Source organism: Haematobia irritans, chromosome 4 (genome assembly GCF_050003625.1).
Source record: "Haematobia irritans isolate KBUSLIRL chromosome 4, ASM5000362v1, whole genome shotgun sequence".
NCBI lineage: Eukaryota > Metazoa > Arthropoda > Insecta > Diptera > Muscidae > Haematobia > Haematobia irritans.
The window spans coordinates 90796215-90819276 of record NC_134400.1 but is presented as its reverse complement, the minus strand read 5'-3'; the positions used below and the strand labels follow the sequence as shown (position 1 = coordinate 90819276).

At 32.8% G+C, this 23062-nt stretch overlaps 1 protein-coding gene across 20 annotated transcripts in view; it reads right to left on the bottom strand.

The window, feature by feature from the left end:
• Positions 1-23062, bottom strand: part of Shab (potassium voltage-gated channel shaker cognate b) — a 559117-nt gene that overhangs the window by 196815 nt on the left and 339240 nt on the right. For 16 of the 20 annotated variants that reach the window (XR_012722069.1, XM_075307721.1, XM_075307720.1 and 13 more), the window contains one exon: positions 2002-2469. The exons of the other annotated variants lie outside the window; for them this stretch is intronic. The gene's annotated coding sequence lies outside the window, so the exon portion shown is untranslated. The remainder of the gene's footprint in view (positions 1-2001; positions 2470-23062) is intronic. 20 annotated transcript variants of the gene reach the window in all.

Genomic DNA, 23062 nt, shown 5'->3' with positions numbered 1-23062 from the left:
AATTTATTTTTTAGTTGTCACAATTCTTATTTGAAAACCTACTCGATTTCTAACCAAGTAGTATGTGGGTTCCCCACAGAAACAAAATTTTGACAAAATTTTCTATAGAAATAAAATGTTGACAAATTTTTCTGCAGAAATAAAATTTTGACAAAATTTTCTATAGAAACAAAATTTTGACAAAATTTTCTATAGAAAGAAAATTTTGACAAAATTTTCTTTAGCAATTAAATTTTGACAAAATATTGTATAGAAATAAAATTTTGAGAAATTTTTCTATAGAAATAAATTTTTTACAAAATTTTCAAAAATAAATAAAATTTTGACAAAATATTTTCATGCTAACCAAAAACTTCAAAATAGGATTTTTATACCCTGCTCCACACTGTGGAACAGGGTATTATAAGTTAGTGCATATGTTTGCAACACCAGAAGGAGACGAGATAGACACATGGCGTCTTTGGCAAAAATGCTCAGGGTGGGCTCCTGAGTCGATATAGCCATGTCCGTCTGTCCGTCTGTCCGTCTGTCCGTGAACACATTTTTGTAATCAAAGTCTAGGTCGCAGTTTTAGTCCAATCGCCTTCAAATTTGGCATAAGTATGTGTTTTGGCTCAGAAAAGATCCCTATTGATTTTGGAAGAAATTGGTTCAGATTTAGATATAGCTCCCATATATATATTTCGCCCGATATGGACTTAGATGGCCCCAGAAGCCAGAGTTTTACCCTAATTTGCTTAAAATTTTGCACAAGAAGAACAATTTGTACTATAGTCAAGTGTGCCAAATTTTATTGAAATCGGTTCAGATTTAGATATAGCTCCCATATATATCTTTCGCCCGATATGGACTAATACGGTCCCAGAAGCCAGAGTTTTATCCCAATTTGGTTGAGGAGTAGAATTAGCATTGTTGCTATGCGTGCCAAATTTGGTTGAAATCGGTTCAGATTTAGATATAGCTCCCATATATAGCTTTCGCCCGATTTACACTCATATGACCACAGAGGCCAATGTTTTGCTCCGATTTAGTTGAAATTTTGCACAGGGAGTAGAATTAGCATTGTAGCTATGCGTGCCAAATTTGGTTGAAATCGGTTCAGATTTAGATATAGCTCCAATATATAGCTTTCGGCCGATTTACACTCATATGACCACAGAGGCAAATTTTTTGCTCCGATTTATTTGAAATTTTGCACAGGGAGTAGAATTAGCATTGTAGCTATGCGTGCCAAATTTGGTTGAAATCGGTTCAGATTTAGATATATCTCCCATATATAGCTTTCGCCCGATTTACACTCATATGACCACAGAGGCCAATTTTTAACTCCGATTTAGTTGAAATTTTACACAGGGAGTAGAATTAGCATTGTTGCTATGCGTGCCAAATTTGGTTGAAATCGGTTCAGATTTAGATATAGCTCCCATATATATGTTTTTCTGATTTCGACAAAAATGGTCAAAATACATTTTCCTTGTAAAATCGCCACTGCTTACTCGAAAAGTTGTAAAAATGACTCTAATTTTCCTAAACTTCTAATACATATATATCGAGCGATAAATCATAAATAAACTTTTTCGAAGTTTCCTTAAAATTGCTTCAGATTTAAACGTTTCCCATATTTTTTACTAACATTGTGTTCCACCCTAGTGCATTAGCCGACTTAAATTTTGAGTCTATAGATTTTGTAAAAGTCTATCAAATTCTGTCCAGATCGCGTGATATTCAAATGTATGTATTTGGGACAAACCTTTATATATAGCACCCAACACATTTGACGGATGTGATATGGTATCGAAAATTTAGACCTACAAAGTGGTGCAGGGTATAATATAGTCGGCCCCGCCCGACTGTAGACCTTCCTTACTTGTTTTTGTTTTAAATTTGGTAAAAAATTTTCTTGAAATTGTGGTGGTTTATTTTTGGTACGAGTGGCAACCGTCGTTATAACCAGTGATTATTAAGAAAATTTATTTTCAATATCTTGGCGTTCTTACTTACCGCTACATTTCATCTATGGTTCCTTCTTTCCGTTAACACCAGCCAAAATTTCGATAAAAATCTTCACGTTCAGCTGCTTTAGTTTAAAATATCAACTTTCTTGTTAGCGCAAATTTGGAGTAGTGGATGTGGTCGTTGGATATTTGAGGTAACAGCGGATTTGTCTTTTTTCTTAAGTTTTTTCTTTGTATTGAGGGTTATTTTATTTTATTCGATGGTTGATGGTGGATTGAACTTTAAAATTAAATCACAGTTTCTTTTCATAAAGCAAACGAGATACTTGTATGGGTATAGTAGAACGAGTAGTAGTATTTTGCCAAGTGATAGGATGGAGGCTAATTAAGCTAAACTATATTACAGTGAATTACAGTATACAACATGTATTTTTTGGTAGCTTTTGGTCTACATTAGCGGCTACCGATGTAGACTGATGTCGCCCGTCGTTCAAAGGGAAATGATGGATTTGTTCTGTAAGTAGAGAATAAAAAGAAGACGATATCAATTATGGAATGTGACTATGAATTTATAGCCTCTCTATGGATGGCTTATTGGGAAGAGGAAATTCGGTTGTCTTATCAAAGGATCGAAAAATGGTGGGAGTGTTATTTATGACTAGGGGTGTCAAGTGCATACACATGCCATGGTTGATATGCTGATAAAATAGCTTTAGTTTGTATCCAAATAAGCGTGATAAGCGTTTAATTATTTCACAGACCTAAAATGTATAGCAACGAAGAGTTTGGTATCACATTTGCTACTTACACAGCGACCAGTATATCTGCGAGTAGGAAGAGATAAATGCGCTAAAGCTATCTACATACAAACACACAAATTTTCTTCTCTCAGAATTGAGATTTTATAGCATGCCCGCCTTGCAAATGGAGAAGCTACGCTCCCAAGACAACTTTTTTTCTTCAATTTTATTTATTTTTGTAAACATATATTTTGGAACTTTTTGTACCCTGCTTCACAGGATGGTGATGAAATTCCGAGTCGATCTAATGACGGACGACCGTCTGTTGAAATTACGCTAACTTCCAAGAGAAACAATCTATCGACTTGAAACTTTGTACAAATAGTTGTTATTAATGTAGGTATTGAAAATGGGTCATATCGATCCAGTTTTAGATATATGTAGCTCTCATATAAACCGACCCCCACATTTGGCCTCCTCTTGACAACATACCAAAAATTGATCCAAATAGGCTAGATATAATTATCTAGCTCCAATATAAACCGATGCCTGAACTTCGATGAAAAAATTCTTGGAAGAACAAATTTCATTCGATGCGGCTTAAATTCGATACGTGAAGCTTTTTAAGAATCATGAAAAAAAAATTACTCCAATACAATCAAGTAGAAATTATACTTGAAGTCGTGTCTGAATTTGGAAATTCAAGTAGTTGTTAACACGTCTAAATGGACTTTGATAGCAAATGGAGAAATAAGCTGACAAAAAATAATAAATTAAAATTTGTTTCCTAGAATCAAGTACAAAAATCAAATTTAAAAGATAATTGTGTCTTAAATATGTCCTTAGGTTAGAGTGGCAGACCGATTTATTGTCAGGCTCACTTAGACTATTCAGTCCATTGTGATATGTCCTTACTCATATCATTAGTGTATAGACAAAATCGTTGGAACCGGGCATGATTTGTTTCAGTGATGCCATCGGCAAGAGTTACCATAACCCAAATAATTCAATTGCGGATGACAATTTTTAGTGGAACTTTGTGTACAATCCATAATAGAGAGTACATGAGATTCGGGCTGGCCATATTTACTTGTTTTAAAATTAATCCGGCTCTTTTCCGAAACGGTTGAAATATAAGGTTAGGTTAGGTATAGTGGCAGACCGATATTTTAGGCTCACAATTAAATTTTTCAAGTTTTCTCTTATCACTGAGTGTAGCTCGATCAGCGTTACCGCTGGGAATTTTCAAAAAGTGGCAAACGTCAAAAAAGTGGCATAATTATTTTTGAAAAGTGGCGCAAACAGTGGCACATTCTTTTTTATTAACTTATACCAAAAAAGAAATAAAAAACGTAAAAAATAAATACTGCGAGGTAAAGTTAAAATATATTTTGCGATTTTCATACAAATTGGAAAACAAATACGCTTTAAAATTATTTTTAAACGTTTATGAAATCATCAGGCCTATTAATTATATCTTTGAATTCATTTACGATATCAACATAATTTATATCATCACTGGTTTTTAAGTAATGTGGATCTAAGAATTTTTTTATTACTAATTTTTTTATTATTATTTTTGTCATTATGTCAATTAATGATAAAATTTGAGCACAGTTTTAGGGTAAAAATTTAGAATATACATAAGTTTTTTTTTTATTATTAAATTTTTTGTCATTAAGTCAATTAATGATAAAATTTGAGCACAATTTTAGGGTAAAATTTTAGAACATACATAAGTTTTAACTGTTACAATATCAGTTAAGAGATGTTTTCTGAAATAATTAGTGATTTGGCTTCGTGCACTATGTAATTTTCGTAACATCTTTAATATACAAAGAATTTTTATAGTCGATAACTGCTAAATCACTAATTGCAACATAACTCTTTCTTAAAAAATATGTATATTTGTAATAGAATATTTTTTGTTAAATATATTATATCTGAATTATAGTCTGTCGAACTGGAATAATCAGTCTCCAAGAGTGATTGTAAACTTGTTTTTGTAACTGAGGTCTCATGAGATCCATCATCAATTATTCTTTGGTCGCACTACAAACATTAAACGTGTTCAAAATTATAATAGAAACGATATTTAATGCCACAATAAATTTGACGTATTCCGATTACGCTTTACCAACTTAAATTGAATCATAACCGTTCACACATTATAGAATTAATGGACGATAGCTGTTTATTGTTGGTGCACAATATTCAATTTTTTTGCATTGCACATCTCTTTATAGTGTTAAATTCCCATAAAGTTTAAACTTTTGAAAAAGTGACACACATTATTGCAAAATTGGCACTAAATCGTAAAAAGTATCGCATTTAGTGGCGCCGGCCAAAAAAAAGTGGCAAATTTGCCACTAAAGTGGCACAACGGTAACACTGAGCTCGATTCTATGTTTTGCTCAATGACAAGGGACGTAATTTTTGATAGCCGAGTCCAAACGGCATTCCACATTGGAGTTCGGTACCAACCCACGACCATATGTATGTACGGCAGGCATGATAAATATTGCAGCACGGTGGCTCCCAACTATAAAGTATAAAGCACAAATGAGCACAAGGCAGGAATATTAAAATATTATATTATTATATTATAATATGCAATATTAAATTGTCCAAATTCGAAAATGACAATTTTTGAAATTTTTTTAATATATATTTCGAATTTTATCTGTGCTATTATTTTCTGACTTGACCACGTTATATGTTCAAATTTGTTTCGTTTGTGACCTCAGAAGGAATATAAAGTGTTTCTCTGTATCCAACACATACCTTAAAAATATTGGAACTAATTATCCTTATAGCAACACCAACAATGAAGACCTTCTGCCCACAATTCAGCACAAGCAACAAACCCAATCTAACCAAAGAAAATCGGTTATGGCTATAACGAAAAGATAGTATTTGCCATGTTGAAAAAAAAAGGATTAAAGAAAAAACAACCTTCTCATAACTGTATTTCATTTCAGGAGAAGAAAAAAAGATTTTATCTTTTACCAACAAATTCACCTTAGGTTTTCGTCACTCTAGTGCACTTGGATAAACTTCTGTTGATTGTATTTTAATTCCCAATTCTTCAACTTTAACGAGCTATAGTGATTGAGGTACGTGTGAATCTTTGGATTACCAATTTGCTACTAAACTCAAAGGCATAACATTGCAAAAATGACCATTACATCCATATCCTTTCGAATGCATGAGTCCATTAAAATTTAAATAACTGAAATTATTTACTTCAGCAAAGGTTAATTACTAAAAGGAAATTGTGGCCACAATAAAGTTGGTCACTGTCACTGCGGCAAATTGAAGTTTTATTGCGATACCAAGTAAATTCTTTCCTGGCATAAATCTAGAAATACTTAGAAAATATGTATGGCAACTATTAGAAGTCCTAAGTAAAGGGTGATTCTTTTGAGGTTAGGATTTTCATGCATTAGTATTTGACAGATCACGTGGGATTTCAGACATGGTGTCAAAGAGAAAGATGCTCAGTATGCTTTGACATTTCATCATGAATAGACTTACTAACGAGCCACAACGTCGAATTTTCAGTGAATGGGCCCTAGAAAAGTTGGCAGAAAATCCGCTTTTTTATCGACAAATTTTGTTCAGCGATGAGGCTCATTTCTGGTTGAATGGCTACGTAAATAAGCAAAATTGCCGCATTTGGAGTGAAGAGCATCCAGAAGCCGTTCAAGAACTGCCCATGCATCCCGAAAAATGCACTGTTTGGTGTGGTTTGTACGCTGGTGGAATCATTGGACCGTATTTTTTCAAAGATGCTGTTGGACGCAACGTTACGGTGAATGGCGATCGCTATCGTTCGATGCTAACAAACTTTTTGTTGCCAAAAATGGAAGAACTGAACTTGGTTGACATGTGGTTTCAACAAGATGGCGCTACATGCCACACAGCTCGCGATTCTATGGCCATTTTGAGGGAAAACTTCGGAGAACAATTCATCTCAAGAAATGGACCGGTAAGTTGGCCACCAAGATCATGCGATTTGACGCCTTTAGACTATTTTTTGTGGGGCTATGTCAAGTCTAAAGTCTACAGAAATAAGCCAGCAACTATTCCAGCTTTGGAGGACAACATTTCCGAAGAAATTCGGGCTATTCCGGCCGAAATGCTCGAAAAAGTTGCCCAAAATTGGACTTTCCGAATGGACCACCTAAGACGCAGCCGCGGTCAACATTTAAATGAAATTATCTTCAAAAAGTAAATGTCATGGACCAATCTAACGTTTCAAATAAAGAACCGATGAGATTTTGCAAATTTTATGCGTTTTTTTTTTTTAAAAAGTTATCAAGCTCTTAACAAATCACCCTTTATATTAGTGCACAAAATTAAAAAGAAATTTAAAAACCATTGGAAACTTTATTATTGATTACACATGGCAGAAGTCAGCAGATTTATTTGAAATTTGATGTTATGTTTTGAACCCACATATGGTTCTAAATTTTAGAAAAAATAGACTTTCTGTAAATTTTCTGTTGAAAGCCAAAATCTTGAAGATTATTTTTTTTTATACCCTTCACCACTACTGTGGTACAGGGTATAATAAGTTTGTGCATTTGTATGTAACCCCAAGAAGGAAAAGTCTGAGACCCATCGTTTAGTATATCGATCGTCTTAGAATTAAATTCTGAGTCGATTTAGCGATGTCCGTCTGTCTGTCTGTCTGTCTGTCTGTCCGTCCGTCTGTCTGTCTGTCTGTTCATGTATTTTTGTGCGCAAAGTACAGGTCGCAGTTTAAGTCCGATCGTCCTCACATTTGGCACAGGGTCGTTTTGGGGAACAAAGACGATCGCTATTGATTTTGGAAAAAATCGGTTCAGATTTAGATATAGCTGTCATATATATTTATCCACGATCTGGTCATAATTGGCATGTTTATCAACCGATGCTCTTCAAATTCCGTACATCCGAATATTTTATGAGTCTCGAAAAACTTGCAAAATATCAGCCAAATCGGTTCAGATTTAGATATAGCTCCCATATATATCTTTCGTCCGATTTAGACTCATATGGCAACAGAGGCCAAAGTTTATTACCGATTTTCGTGAAATTTTGCACAGAGAGTAGAATTGACATTCTACCAATGCTTGCTTAATTTGATTGAAATCGCTTCAGATTTAGATATAGCTCACATATATAGCTTTCGTCCGATTTGCACTTATATGGCCTCAAAAGCTAGAGTTTTGTCCTGACTTGCTTCAAATTTTGCACAAGAGGTAGGTTTAACGGTGTCATTATGTGTGCCAAATTTGGTTAAAATCGGTTTAGATTTAGATATAGCTCCCATATATATCTTTGGTCCGATGTGGACTTATATGGCCTCAAAAGCCAGAGTTTTGCCCTGAATTGCTTCACATTTGGCACAAGGAGTACGTTTAATAGTATCGGTAAGTGTGCCAAATTTCGTTGAAATCGGTTCAGATTTAGATATAGCTCCCATATATATCTTTCGCCCGATTTACACTCATATGATCACGGAGGCTATAGTTATACTCCATTTACGTGAAATTTTGCAGAGATTGCAGAATTATTATTCTAACTATGCATGTCAAATTTAGTCACGATCGGTTCAAATTATATATAGCTCCCATATATACGTACACCAGAGTTGGAGACTGTTTCATATTCTAGACCCATTTTCAATGAGATTTTCCTCCAATTGACTGGATAGTTTCCACAGAGAATATATTTAGTATGATATTTAAGTGTGTCAAGTTTGATCTAATTTGGTTCAGATTTAGATAAAGCCTCCATATATTCATTCTTCCGGTTTATACAAATAAGGCCAAAATTCCCACACTTGGCACAAAATTCTGTGATGATTTCCCCATATCTTAGTCATATCCTAAACACTGTAATGCCAATATTTCCACAGAACGGTTGAGTTTTAAATAAGGCTCCAAGTCGCCCTAATTGGCCAAATAATATATACACACCCACAATTGACCACATACCTTGGCGAGATCTAACCAATATCCTTGTAAAATCGCCACTGCTGAGTAGCAAAAATTGTAAATATTACTCAAATTGCCCTATATCCCGAATACATATGTATCACCTGATAAATCATAAATGCACTTTTGTATAATTGCATTAAAATTTCTCTCGCTTCATATTTCCCATATTTTTTACTAAGTTAACATTGTGTTTCATCCCAGGGCGTTAGCCGATTTAAATTGTAATTCTAGAGTTTTTGTAAAAGTACAAAAAAATGTCTCCATTAAAATTATTTGTATCTGGAAATGCAAACCTTTATATAGCTCCCAGCAAATTTGAAGTAGTTGAGAGTCTACATAGTGGTGAAGGGTATAATATAGTCGGCTCCGCCCGACTTTAGACTTTACTTACTTGTTTTAATTTCAAAAAGACGGAAATTCGAACAATCATTTTTTTTTAATTTTCAAAGTTTAGATTTTTTAAATTTTCAAATTTTCGGTTTCTTTAAATTTTCAAATTTTCGATTTCTTTAATTTTTCAGCCTAAAACTCAAAGAGTTGACTTTTTTACATTTCAAAATTTTCATAATTCATAAATTTCCAAAGATTGAAAAGTCAACTTTTCCAAATTTTGAAAATGTAAAAAAAATGATTTTCATTTTTAATTTAAATTAAAGTTTTCAAAAGACCTAAAATTCGAAAAACCGAATTTCGAAACATTGAAAGCTCGAAGAATTGGCGTCTTTAAAATTTTACAAAAGTTGAAAACTACAAGAATCGTATTTTTAAACTCTCATCAAGTCGACCGTTTATATTTTCAAAAAGTTGAGCATCGAAGACACAAATTTTGAAGAACTCAAATAGACTAAAGGCCTAGTAAGTATCAAAAACGATATAATCGGCCATTTCTAGCTCGAGATATAATTTGTTTAAGAAAAGTCACATCTCTTCAAATGTACATGAAAAAAAATATATATTTTGTAAACTAGTATAATCGGTTGAAAAGTCGATCTTATTAAAATTTCGAAAAAGTCGAAAACTCGAAATATCGACTTGTTTCAAATTTTGAAAAATTTTAAATCTCGAAACAATGTTTCCTTGTTTAATTTTTAAAAAATTGATTCTTTTAAATTTTCAAAAAGTTTTCGATTTCGAAATTTTTAAAAAGTCGAAATCTCATAGAGTCTGTTAAAAATTGAAACTTGACGACTCAAATTTTCAAAAACTTTAAAAACTTCTAATAGTTGAAAATCGAAGACACAAATCTTGAAAGGCACAAAAAGAATAATTATTTAATTTTCCAAATAAGTCAAAAAGTCGATCTTTTTAAAATTTTGCAAAGTCGAAGAATCGATGTTTTTTTAAGTTTTGAAAAAAAGTTGAAAACTCGAAGGATTTTGAAAAATTTTTGAAAAATTTTAAAACTCGAAAAAACAATGTTTGTTTTTAATTTTCAAAAATTCGACTCTTTTAAATGTTCAAAATGTTGAAAAAGTCGAAATCGCAAAGGGGCAACTTTTTTAAATTTTCAAATAGTCGAAAACTGGACCACTAAAATTTTCAAAATTAAAAAAAGTTGATTTTTTTTTTTTTGAATTTCAAAAAGGTGGAAAAGTCAACCAATTTTTGAAGACGTTGATATTATTTAAAGTTTAAAAAAGTCGAAAATTCGAAGAATCGAACTTTTTTAATTACAAAACAGGGTGTTTCCAAAGTAACGGTCGTTACCGATATTCTGTGATTTTTTAAATAAAATTCCACCCTAAGAATATATGTCACGAGGATTGCTTAATTTTTGACCTACGAAAGTTCAAGCTTCGGTAGCAGGCGAAAGCATTCATAAAAAATCTAATTTCAACACTATTTTTGACCATCAAAAAATTAACGGTCGTTACTTTATAAATGTGCTGTTTTCATATTTCGGAAACAAATATCATGTATTGTAAAATTTTGCACAGGATGTGTCAAGAAAAAAATCTAATTAAATTCTTTGTAATGTTTTCTTTCAGTAATAGGTTTGTTTTCAAACCAAAGAAAATTATTTATAAAAAAAAAAAATTATTTTAAAAAGTAACGGTCGTTACAATATAAAAATTTAACCGATTTTTGTGTTTGAATTCATTTATTGTGGGTAAAAAAAAAACATAAACGAAAAGCTATATTCTATTGCATAATTCTTGCATACTTTTATTCGATATGAGAACAGTAAACATCATTACAATCTAAGCGTGTTTTAGGGCGTTGATTTTTAAAGTTGATATGCCTGTTAAGGGGTCATATACTTTGGAATTACCCAACAAGGACCATCACTAAACAATTATTCCTTCTTATAAAGGAGAAGTAGGGAAAAACTCATTGTCTCCATATCATGTCTTTATTAACTAAGTCGCGGTTCATTTTTACGTTTTATTTTTTTTTTTTTTTTTTTTTTAAATCTACCCCCATTCATTTTTTCCCTTTTATTTTCCACAGAATTTATTTTGATTTATATACCCATCTTTTTTTCATAAAATGTTAATATACGAATAATTTGGATTCAAGTAAGCTCCGTCATGAGATTATCGACACTTTGGTATTTTTTAATGGCAAACTTACTCTCCAAAATGCCCAACGCATTCAATGCGGAGGTTTCCTAGGCTATTGTGCGATAGAAATAAAGCGAGGAATCTCCCTTTTAAGCCATGCTGAGTCCGACGGAGGTGAGTCCTGTTGGAATATTCATGGTCTGCGGCCAAAATCCTTTGCTTCCCAGCGCTTTAATACTTTCTTCAGGACATGTTCGCGATAATTTTTGCAATTGTTTTGACCCCACAACGGCGTCGCATACAATTAACATCGAGTTCTGTTGGCCAATTCAAGATTTATATTTTCAACTGACCTCTTTGGCAATTTGGCTCATCTTGAAATGGCTTTTCATAGAAGAAACCCAAATTCGTTAGCTGGTGAAATTGCGTAGGCAAAGCACCTATTTGGCTCTGTTCAGACCAAATTTATTTCAAGTCTGACCTTCATTTTCTGACCGGTTTAGGTGTTGTTACCATTTTTTTTATCCACTTTTTGAACGTTACCGGTATCGCGCTAACATAAGATTTATGTACATTTTAATGCTCAAGGTGTTTTCCAGACAAATCTAAAGTAATCACAATATCACAATTAACTTTATTTCTGTATGCAATAACTCAAAGTGCTTGTGCAAACTTGTAAACAATAAAACAAACTGTCACTAGAATAAACCTGTCAACTGCCAAACTAGCGGTTTAGAAATGAGAGCAACATTAAGTTGGTCGCAATACATATCGGCCACCCTGCAATGCCTTAGGATGGTCTTCGCCGTATTCTGCAGGTCGTGCACTTCGTGGCGTATATTGAAAGTCAAAGACATCAACTTCGTGCGCCTTTATTTTGCAGTATATACGCCTAAGACACCTTCCCCCTACACACAGCCACGAGCCAATGGAAAAAAATTAGAGAAAAAATGCATGAAAATTTCCGTCATTTACAGGTTTCTTTGAAATCAGAACGAAGGTATTTGTAAAATCTAAAGTGCTTTCAATCAAATTGTTTCTCAAGAGCAAAGAATAATAGATTGAATTTTGTCAAGGTAAAAGTTCTCATTTTCCAAAGGAAAATATAAGCTTGTCTTTTATTTAATTTTGTTGTGAATTCCTAAGAATTCCCATTTCTGACTAAGCAAGGACTTGGTATTACAAAAAAAAACTCAAATCTCTTAATTCAAGTGGAATTCGTTCTTATTTGAAATTTATTGTTTTCTATGGACAATACGTAAAGGTCAGATTCAAGTGGTAATGCCCTTCTTTTTGTTTTCATCACACGACAAAAGCACATAGATGGGCTCTTGGCCAGAAGGACATCAATGCCTGCAGGCAATTCCGCATGAAGGGCTAGGGTTTGAGTTGCAGCAAATTATTCAAAGTTTTAATATGTTGGGGTCATAAAGTAATCGAGAACTATCTACACATTTTGAAAACGGAAATCATTTGGTGACGGATGTTATAAATGACCACATACTAATAGAATTTTACTACACGCATGTGTTTATATAAAACTGATACCAGTGGCGTAAAATGAAATTTGGGATGTGGCAGTCGTGGGGCCTGTACGTCACATTCCAATAAATGAAGTTTTACACGGGGTGTCATTGCGTAGTTGGTGCTAACCACAGGCAAAAACAAAGTTTGGAAAAAAGTGTATAGAAAATGTTTTTTTTTTTAATTTCTTAGAAAACTTACAATGTTAATCAAAAAATTATGAAAAAAATAATTGTTACAAAATTAAAAAAAAAATCATTTTTGTTACAAAATCATAGTCTATGTCGCTTATATCAAGCGCTGTTCTTTCTGACTTTAATTCTTTAATAAGACACATTTTAAAGTTTCATAGTAAATCTTTAATATAGTAGTTTATAATACTGGCCATCTTTTCGAAATCTTGCGAATTTTTTTTTAATATGTGTAAAATTACATTGTTTCCGTTTCGATTTTTTATGAAAGTGGCCAACTAAACGTATGTTTCAGTTAAATAAAGTTTCTTTACATCGGCTCGTTGGCGCCCAAAACTATGCTTTAAAATAAAAATGCTTGTGCGATGATGGCTATAACGATATGTGTCTGTTGATGACAATAACAGTTACAAAGCCCAGTGGATAGTGTATTGGCTTACAAACTGTATCGTCCGCGGTTCAATTCTCCATCCAGGCGAAAGGTAAAATGTATAAAATCGAATAATGTCTTCTATAATGTTTGTATTAAAGAAAAATGCGCTAAGAACTAAAAAACCTTATGGAAGTGAGAAATATGTTAGGAAAGATGTAATTAGCCAGAAAAAAATAAAAAAAAATTAGGTAGTCTTTATGAAATTGTTTTTACATCCTGTCAACGTTCCTCGCTAAAGGTACATATTTTCTTCCAAACAAACTTCCTTACAGCGAAAAGGAAATGGGAAACGATATTTGTTTGTCTAAAATTTCGTTTGGTAGGAAAGAATTATTTGTTTGTGTGCACTCGAAATAGAAATCGTATATGATGTAGGCCTTAAAAAAAAATGAAGTAGGAAGATTAAATAACGTGTTTCAGAAAAAAAGAAACAGTTTCCCATTCTGAATTCACTTATTTTTATTTTTTTTTTTTTAATTTTCAACAATTTCAAACTTTTATTCCGACCGTGAGTTGAATCTACACTAAGAAAAGTGAACCCTCCAGGACACTAAAGCCAATTCAACTCCTTTTAAGTTTCTTTGACTTAAATATTAAATTTTGTGTTCGTTAATTAAATTAAATTAATTAAAAAGGGGGAAAATGAAGCATACTAAATTCGTATTTCCCCCAAAATAGTTCATAATTTCTTAAATTTGTAAATTTTAGCACAAATCCGCTCTTCTTCGCATGTCGCGAAAGGCATTTTTACAATTTTGAACTCCAAATTTTTCTTTCAAACCTCGAATTGTCTTTATCACGTGAAAAACTGACACTGAAAAATAATGACCTAATATAAACGATTGTGCAACCTAAATTCAAGGAAATGCACTTTACATAGTATTAAGGAAACATTTTTAAATAAAAATAATTTAATTTAAAGAAAGTCCACAATTTGTTTCTTAACGAATTGTTTTCTTTAAATTTAGAATACAAATTGTTTAAATTTGAATCCCTTCATTAAATTCGTTTGTCTTTGAAGTTAGGCAAATTTTATTTAATGATCTTTAAATCGACACAGAAATTGAATCTTTGGTATAGATAAAAAGCTTAAACAATAGGATTTTACATATTTGGTTTAATTTTTTTTTTTGTTAACTTAAAACACTTTTAAAAGGCCTTTCATAAAACGCAGGGAATGTCAATGCTACCCGGATTGCTGCTAAATGATTACATCGTAAATACAAAGAACTAATACTAGGCAGAATTTTGATAGAGCTAACCAAATCCGGCGCTCGTTTCATCATCCCAGAATGCAAATATTCATTAAAATTCATTTAAATTCAAATTTTATTGAATTACTGCAGTGGCATATGCTGTTGACATGTTTCAACAGTATACAATGGAACCTCTCTGAAAAGTGAACAACTTTTGTGAACACGAATCTTTGAAATTATGACTTTATTGAAGAGACACACTCTTCCCCAGCAAAAAAGCGTCGCCATAAAGTAGTGAAAATGTTCTTTTTGGATCCGGAAGTGGTGCAAAATTGGCGCACAAGCCATGAATTTAACATGGGCTTGTCATAGGACGGATGTCCACGATTTCAACAGCCGTTGCACTGAATATGCATCACATCTTTAGATGTGGTCCGAATTCAGAGTTTTGGATGTGAATTAAAAAATTTTGTGGTATTTTGACAACTAATTAATAATTATATTTTTTTATTTTTAATGCAATCTAACGCTTGTCTGAAACCCTTGACCTCAAATATGTTCAAATTTCGCAATTTTTCTAGAATGAATTTAGAATTTTTTTTTTTGACAAAATTTAAATAATTTATACCATTTTATTAATCCTTACCCTGTTTTTAACATATTTGAACTAAAAAATGTTAAAATTGCCCTATAAAAGTATGAAAAAAACGAGTTATAAAAAAATGAATTAAAAGAACTTCCTGCACCCAGAAAAAAGTGACCCCTTCTTTAAGTTAAAATGAACTCATTGTGAAGAAAGTTGAACTTCGTATAGCGCCAAAGACATTTTTATTTGTTTGAACGATGTGATTTTCGTAGAAATTAGGAATAATGCATTCCATATATTAGTTAACATTTTCCTATATTTATATACCACTATACTACAGAATGAAAAAAATTTAACTAATTTGAATTCATATATGGAATGATTTTATTGAAATTTTTTCATTCATTTCGACAAATCTTACACATTTGTGGTAAAACTTTTACTTCATAATTAGAGCTGCTTACCTTCGTTTTTAAATACAATTTTATTTATTTCTATAAGCAATTTTATCTTCAATAAAAGACATGTTTTATTAATATATTGAATATATTTATTAAGAATCAACAGCATCGAATCTCTTTGAAATATTAGTTTATTATTCCACTATTTCCAATTTCCGTGTGATATTATCAACTGTAAAACGCACTTTTTCTTCTTCTTGTACCTTTCACTTTTAATAAGTTGCTGCCTAACGATTTTGTCCTCCTTTTACAATTTCAATACCTACAAATATAAAAAATCATAAAACATTTTTGTTGCAAAAGGTTAGCGTCACTGAATATTACCTGATAATTGAAGATTCCAAAATGAAGACAAATGAAAGGGTTGTTGTTCTGCTGGTGTTTTCTTTCTTTATACACTATCACGAACATTGATAGATTTATTTAAAAAAAACGAAAATTTTTCTCACTAATTTAAAATAACAAATATTTTATATATTTTATTTATTTATTATATTATTTTACCATATTATTTTTTAACAATCTCTCCGTATACCAAAACAACGCGATTCCAACTAAAAAAACAAACGACGCGCAAATATATCGATTACACCCACGCGCAAACACATCGATTACGATGACAGGTATCGATTACAGGTAGACAATAGAAATGTAGGAAAATTTCCTATATTCTAACAAGTGTGTTTCCTTAAGTTTTGAAAGGATTGCATACTTCTTAGTACGAATGAACTAAAATATTTTTCTATGTCAAGTGTTGTTCGTATGTATGAAAAACTTTCTATTATAAAGGAAGTCGCAATTATCATTTTGTAAGAAATTTTACTAATTTTGAGGAAACTTGGTTTTAGTTCGGTTTTTGTTCATTTTTACGAATGCTTTGTTATCGGTGAATAAAATTTTCTTTTTCAGTAGTAAATTCTTATACCCAGCGAAGAAAATAGTATGAGTAAAATTCCATGCCTTATTCTAGTTAATGAACTATTCCTAACTGCTTACAGTTTAGGATTTTTTTACTGAAACGAGTAAATTTTATTATTTTTCACAAAAATTTACCTTAATGGAAATAAAATGGATAAACTATATTGATGAAAATTTTTTCCTTTAGTTTCGAAGGCACTTTTTTCTGGGTGCGATGTGTTACAAACGGAATGACAAAGTTAATATACCCCCATTCTACACTGAAAAAAAAAGCATGCCCGGTTCCAAAGATTTTGACTTTACTTTAAAAATTTTGGTATTGATTCCGAGCCAAAGAAGCGGAGAATACAAGTTAGGATACTTTTAAGACACAATTCTCTTTTAAATTTAGGTGTTGTGTACTTGCTTCTAGGAAGCAAATTTTAAGTTTTCGGTTTTTCAGCTTTTTATCTTCATATGCTATCAAAGTCCTTTAAAAACGAGTTAACGTCAACTTTATTTTCCAAATTGAGACTCGACTTCTAGTAGAAATTATGCTATGTTTCAAGTAAAAAACGTCTTTAAAATAAAGTGTTGAAAAACATGTCTTATATTTGAACGATTTTTGCTTTGTAGTCAAGAAGCAAAAAGACAACAAATTTAAAGACAATTTCATTAAATTTAAAGAATTTTTCTGAATTATTAAAGTCAAGTTGACCTTAGCCCAAACATTTTTTCTTTCATATTATGATATCCATTTTAAAGTGGAATCACTTAATTATAAGGACAATACGACTTCATTGAAAAGTTTATCGACTTTTGGACAATGAAAAAAACTTTATATTAGAGAAATGCGTCTTCTATACTAAGCAAAATTTGCATTCGTATTTTAAATACATGAAATCTTTGACTTCACGACAATATTTTTTTCAGTGTATGGTGGAGGGTATAAAAATAAATTTAAAAATAGATTCTCAGCAGGATTCGAACCCGGACCTCAAGATGTGATTTTAATTACTGGTATTAATAAAAGGAATCACTTTTGGTCTACACAGGTAAGTTATTATTTTTAAATCACAGTTAATACTATAAGTAGTAAGTTTTTGATTACCGTATTACTGGAAGAATCACTAGTGCTTACCCACTTTTTGCTGGGTTTAAACATAGAATTTTTATTTAGCTATTATTTATACATGAATAGTTTTGTTTATAAATCACAAACAAGAACAATATTTTGGTAAATGAGATATATGTCCTAATTTTTATTTTTTTAGAACCTATGTTTAAAGATATAAAAATGTCCTCATTTTAAGGAAGTTGCATCTTTGGGTCGGAATTAGTGCCAAAATCCTGAAAAGAAGGTCAAAATCTTGGGTTCCAAGTAAACTTTAACTTGATTTATATCAATTTTCACAGGAGGTAGTCCATTTCCCTATAAAACAGTTTTCTCGTGTTTTTTTAAGTGCACCACTATCATGCTAACCATTGCCTAAAAAAATGCAATAAAATGCAAAACCAAGTTGATCCTCGTCAATGCATATACGTACGTTTGTCACTACAAATGCTAGAGTTAATATGTAACTGAATGTGTGTGTGTATATGTATACATGACCACGTGGAACTTCTATTACAAGGACTAGAATTACAATTCCATTGACATTTTTGCTTGGTGAACTGTTATACGAAAGGCATGTGTTGGTAAAAATGTACGGAATGCAAAATTTGGTCAACTTTTTTCGTATTGCACTCAAGGCTATAAAGCCAATTTACACTCAAAAAAAGAAGACTCAAAAGCCAGCGGGGTTCAACGGCACAAAATAAAAAATATAATACACACAAAGAAAATTATGAGTGATAGTATGAGTTTCTAATATACACTCAAGGGGGACACTAAAACCAATTTAGCTTTTTAGTTAAAATTCCCCCAATTTGAAACAGTTAAAAAAAAATAATCCGAACTTTATTTACACGTACTAAATATGATACTAAATTTAAATTGCATATAAAGTAATTCCGAATTTCCTAAAATGTGAACATTTTAACTCTCGCATATTATTGTTAAAAGTATTTTTTATAAATTCTTACTCCAAATAAATGTTCTTGAATTTATCTTAACATATTTGATTAACTTTATCGGCGTTTGCATTGTAGTTTAGTTAAAATTTTCTAAAATCAACCTACATTTGCTTTTATGGCGGATTCACTCTTTTGCGAGTGTACTCTGATAAACTACCATGCAAAAGGTTTTGGTATTGATTCCGAACCAAAGAAACGGAGAACTGAAGTAAGGATACCTTTAAGACACAAATCAAAATTTTGCTCGCGCATCGCGAAAATCCGAGCTACTCGCACGCAAAGCTGGCAAAATCGCTAAAAGTTGCCAAATCAACCGTTACAAATGTAATTAAAGTGTTTGGGGAACGTTTGTCGACAGCCAGGAAGTCTGGATCGGTGGGAAATCGAAAACCGGAAGCCGCTGAGACGACAAAGAGAGTTGCCGGTAGTTTCAAGCGAAACCCTAAACTCTCACTCCGAGATGCCGCAAATAAGCTGGGTGTATCGTCTACAACCGTGCATCGAGCCAAAAAGCGAGCCGGACTATCGACTTACAAGAAGGTAGTGACTCCAAATCGCGATGATAAATAAAATACGACGGCCAAAGCGCGATCCCGCAGGCTGTACACGACAATGCTGACGAAGTTTGACTGCGTGGTAATGGACGACGAAACCTACGTTAAAGCCGACTACAAGCAGCTTCCGGGACAGGAGTTTTATACGGCAAAAGGAAGGGGAAAGGTAGCAGATATTTTCAAGCACATAAAACTGTCAAAGTTCGCAAAGAAATATCTGGTTTGGCAAGCCATCTGTACCTGTGGCTTGAAAAGCAGCATTTTCATAGCTTCCGGGACTGTCAACCAAGAAATTTACGGAAAAGAGTGTTTGAATAAACGTCTGCTGCCTTTCCTGAAGAAACACGGTTGTTCCGTACTGTTTTGGCCGGATTTGGCATCTTGCCATTACGGTAAAAAGGCCATGGAGTGGTACGCCGCCAACAACGTGCAGGTGGTTCCCAAGGACAAGAACCCTCCCAACACGCCAGAGCTCCGCCCAATTGAGAAATACTGGGCTATTGTCAAGCGGAACTGAATATTTTTCCTGAATTTTATACTAATTGAACTTGAAAAAGAAATTTAATTTGATTTTTTAAATAAACGATTTCACCGATTTACACGCGTTTTCCCTTGACCAAATTTTGACCCTATCACCCTTTATTCTATTTTTGAATTGTGTTACCTTTGATGATTTCCGTTTGGAAAATGTCTCATGAATTTGTCGTGAATCACGTGATTGTCGTGAATCGTGCGTGAGTCTTTGAAAGTATTTCGCACGTGAGCGTGAGTACTGGTTTTCATTTCTTGAATGTGCGTGAGTGGGATTGGCTACTACACGTATCGTGCGTGAGTGTGCGAGTATAAACATTATGCTTCGTGAATGTGCGTGAGTGTGAGTTAAATTTCAGTCACGCGCACACCTCTATTTTGGATGTGAATTAAAAAATTTTGTGATATTTTGCTAAATAAATAATTTTTATAATTTTTAATGCGTTCTAACGCTTGTCTGAAACATTTGACCAAAAATATTTATTTTTTTTTAATAAAATTTGCAATTTTTCTAAAGTAGTTAGATTTATAAACTTTTTCGACAAAATTTAACTAATTTTTTTCCAATTTATGAATTCTTGTTCAGTTTTTAGCCTATTTGAAACAAAAAAGTTAAGATTACCCATTGAAAATATGAAAGCAACGAGATATTAAAAATTAAATTAAAAGAACTTCATGTGTAGTTAAAATAAAGAACATCTTAGGGAGGACATTTTTAAGTCTAAAGGAAAAAAACCTTTTTTTGGGAGGTTTGAGTGCAATTTCCTTTGCGTTTAGTGAATTACTCGAACTTATTCTGATGAGGAATGTGGAAATTCCGAAAGGCCATCCATCAAATCATTTGCAGTCTATAGAGCTTTGCCCAAATAAATTTGATAAATATACTTTCTCTTCTATTGGTTTAGCTACTCTTGCAGTTTAGTCAACGCGTGGTTTTAAGCTGAAATAAAAACAACAAATATAATAGAGGTAACAAACAAAACAAATTATAATTAAATACAAAATATTTCCAATCAAAAATATAATTGAAAATTTTGGTCGAACATAAGTAGTTTATATATTTAGTCAACGAATAAAACTCATTAAATTTTACTCAAACCAATGGATAAACCCATAAATTAATTATGTTTAGCGATTAAAATCAATTCAATTTTTAATTGAATCAATTACAATATTAATTGAGTATCGCTGATATCAACTTAAGGATTATCATGCAATTAACTAAGATATTGAATTATTGGATTAAAGATAAACAAGTATATACGGCCGTAAGTTCGGCCAGGCCTAAGCTTATGTACCCTCCACCATGGATTGCGTAGAAACTTCTACTAAGGACTGTCATCCACAATCGAATTACTTGGGTTGCGGTAACACTTGCCGATGACAAGGTATCTTAAGACATCCTAACACCGTCTTCTAATTGTATTAAATACGTATATAATTCAGTTTGACAAAATTTTCTATAGAAATAAAATTTTGACAAAATGTTCTATATAAATAAAATTTCGACAAAATTTTCTATAGAAATAAAATGTTGACAAAATTTTCTATAGAAATAAAATTTTGACAAAATTTTCTATAGCAATAAAATTTTGGTAGATTATTTTTAGCTCGAGTGGCAACCATGAATATGAACCGATGTGGACAATTTTTGTGTGATTAGGGATCGGCTATATATAACTATAGACCGATATGGACCAATTTTGGCATGGTTGTTAGCGGCCATATACTAACACCACGTACCAAATTTCAACCGGATCGGATTAAATTTGCTCTTCCAAGAGGCTCCGGTGTTCAAATCTGGGGATCGGTTTATATGGGGTCTATATATAATTATGGACCGATATGAACCAATTTTTGCATGGTTGTTAGAGACCATATACTAACACCACGTACCAAATTTCAACCGGATCAGATGAATTTTGCTCCTCAAAGAGGCTCCGGAGGTCAAATCTGGGGATCGGTTTATATGGGGGTTATATATAATTATGGACCTATATGGACCAATTTTTGCATGGTTGTTAGAGATTATATACTCACACCACATACCAAATTTCAGCCGGATCGGATGACTTTTGCTCCGTCAAGAGGCTCCGGAGTTCAAATGTGGGGATCGATTTATATGGGGGCTTTATATAATAATGGACCGATGTGGACCAATTTTTGTATGGTTCTTAGAGATCATATACTCACACCACATACCAAATTTCATACCGGATCGGATGACTTTTTCTCCGTCAAGAGGCTCCGGAGTTCAAATGTGGGGATCGATTTATATGGGGGCTTTATATAATAATGGACCGATGTGGACCAATTTTTGCATGGTTCTTAGAGATCATATACTCACACCACATACCAAATTTCATACCGGATCGGATGAAATATGCTTCCCTTAGAGGCTCCGCAAGGCAAATCTGGGGTTCCTTTTATATGGGGGCTATACGTAAAAGTGAACCGATATGGCCCATTCGCAATACCATCCGACCTACATCAATAACAACTACTTGTGCAAAGTTTCAAGACGTTAGCCTATTTCGTTCGGAAGTTAGCGCGATTTCAGCAGACGGACGGACGGACATGCGTAGATCGACTCAGAATTTCACCACGACCCAAAATATATATACTTTATGGGGTCTGGGAGCAATATTTCGATGTGTTACAAACAGAATGACAAAGTTAATATACCCCCATCCTTTCGTGGAGGATATAACTTCTACTAAAGACTGTCATCCACAATCGAATTACTTGGGTTGCGGTAATACTTGCCGATGACAAGGTATCTTAAGACATCCTAACACCGTCTTCTAATTGTATTAAATACATATATAATTCAGTTTGACAAAATTTTCTATAGAAATAAAGTTTTGACAAAATTTCCTATAGAAATAAAATTTTGACAAAATTTTCTATAGAAATAAAATTTTCTATAGCAATAAAATTGAATATGAACCGATGTGGACCAATTTTTGTGTGATTGGGGATCGGCTATATATAACTATAGACCGATATGGACCAATTTTGGCATGGTTGTTAGCGGTCATATACTAACACCACGTACCAAATTTCAACCGGATCGGATTAATTTTGCTCCTCAAAGAGGCTCCGGAGGTCAAATCTGGGGATCGGTTTAAAATGGGGCTATATATAATTATGGACCCATATGGACCAATTTTTGCATGGTTGTTAGAGATCATATACTCACACCACATACCAAATTTCAGCCGGATCGGATGAATTGTGCTCCGTCAAGAGGCTCCGGAGTTCATATCTGGGGATCGGTTTATATGGGGGTTATATATAATTATGAATCGATGTGGACCAATTTTTGCATGTTTGCTTCTCTTTGAGGCTCCGCAAGCAAATCTGGGGGATCGTTTTATATGGGAGCTATATATAAATATGGACCGATGTGGACCAATTTTTG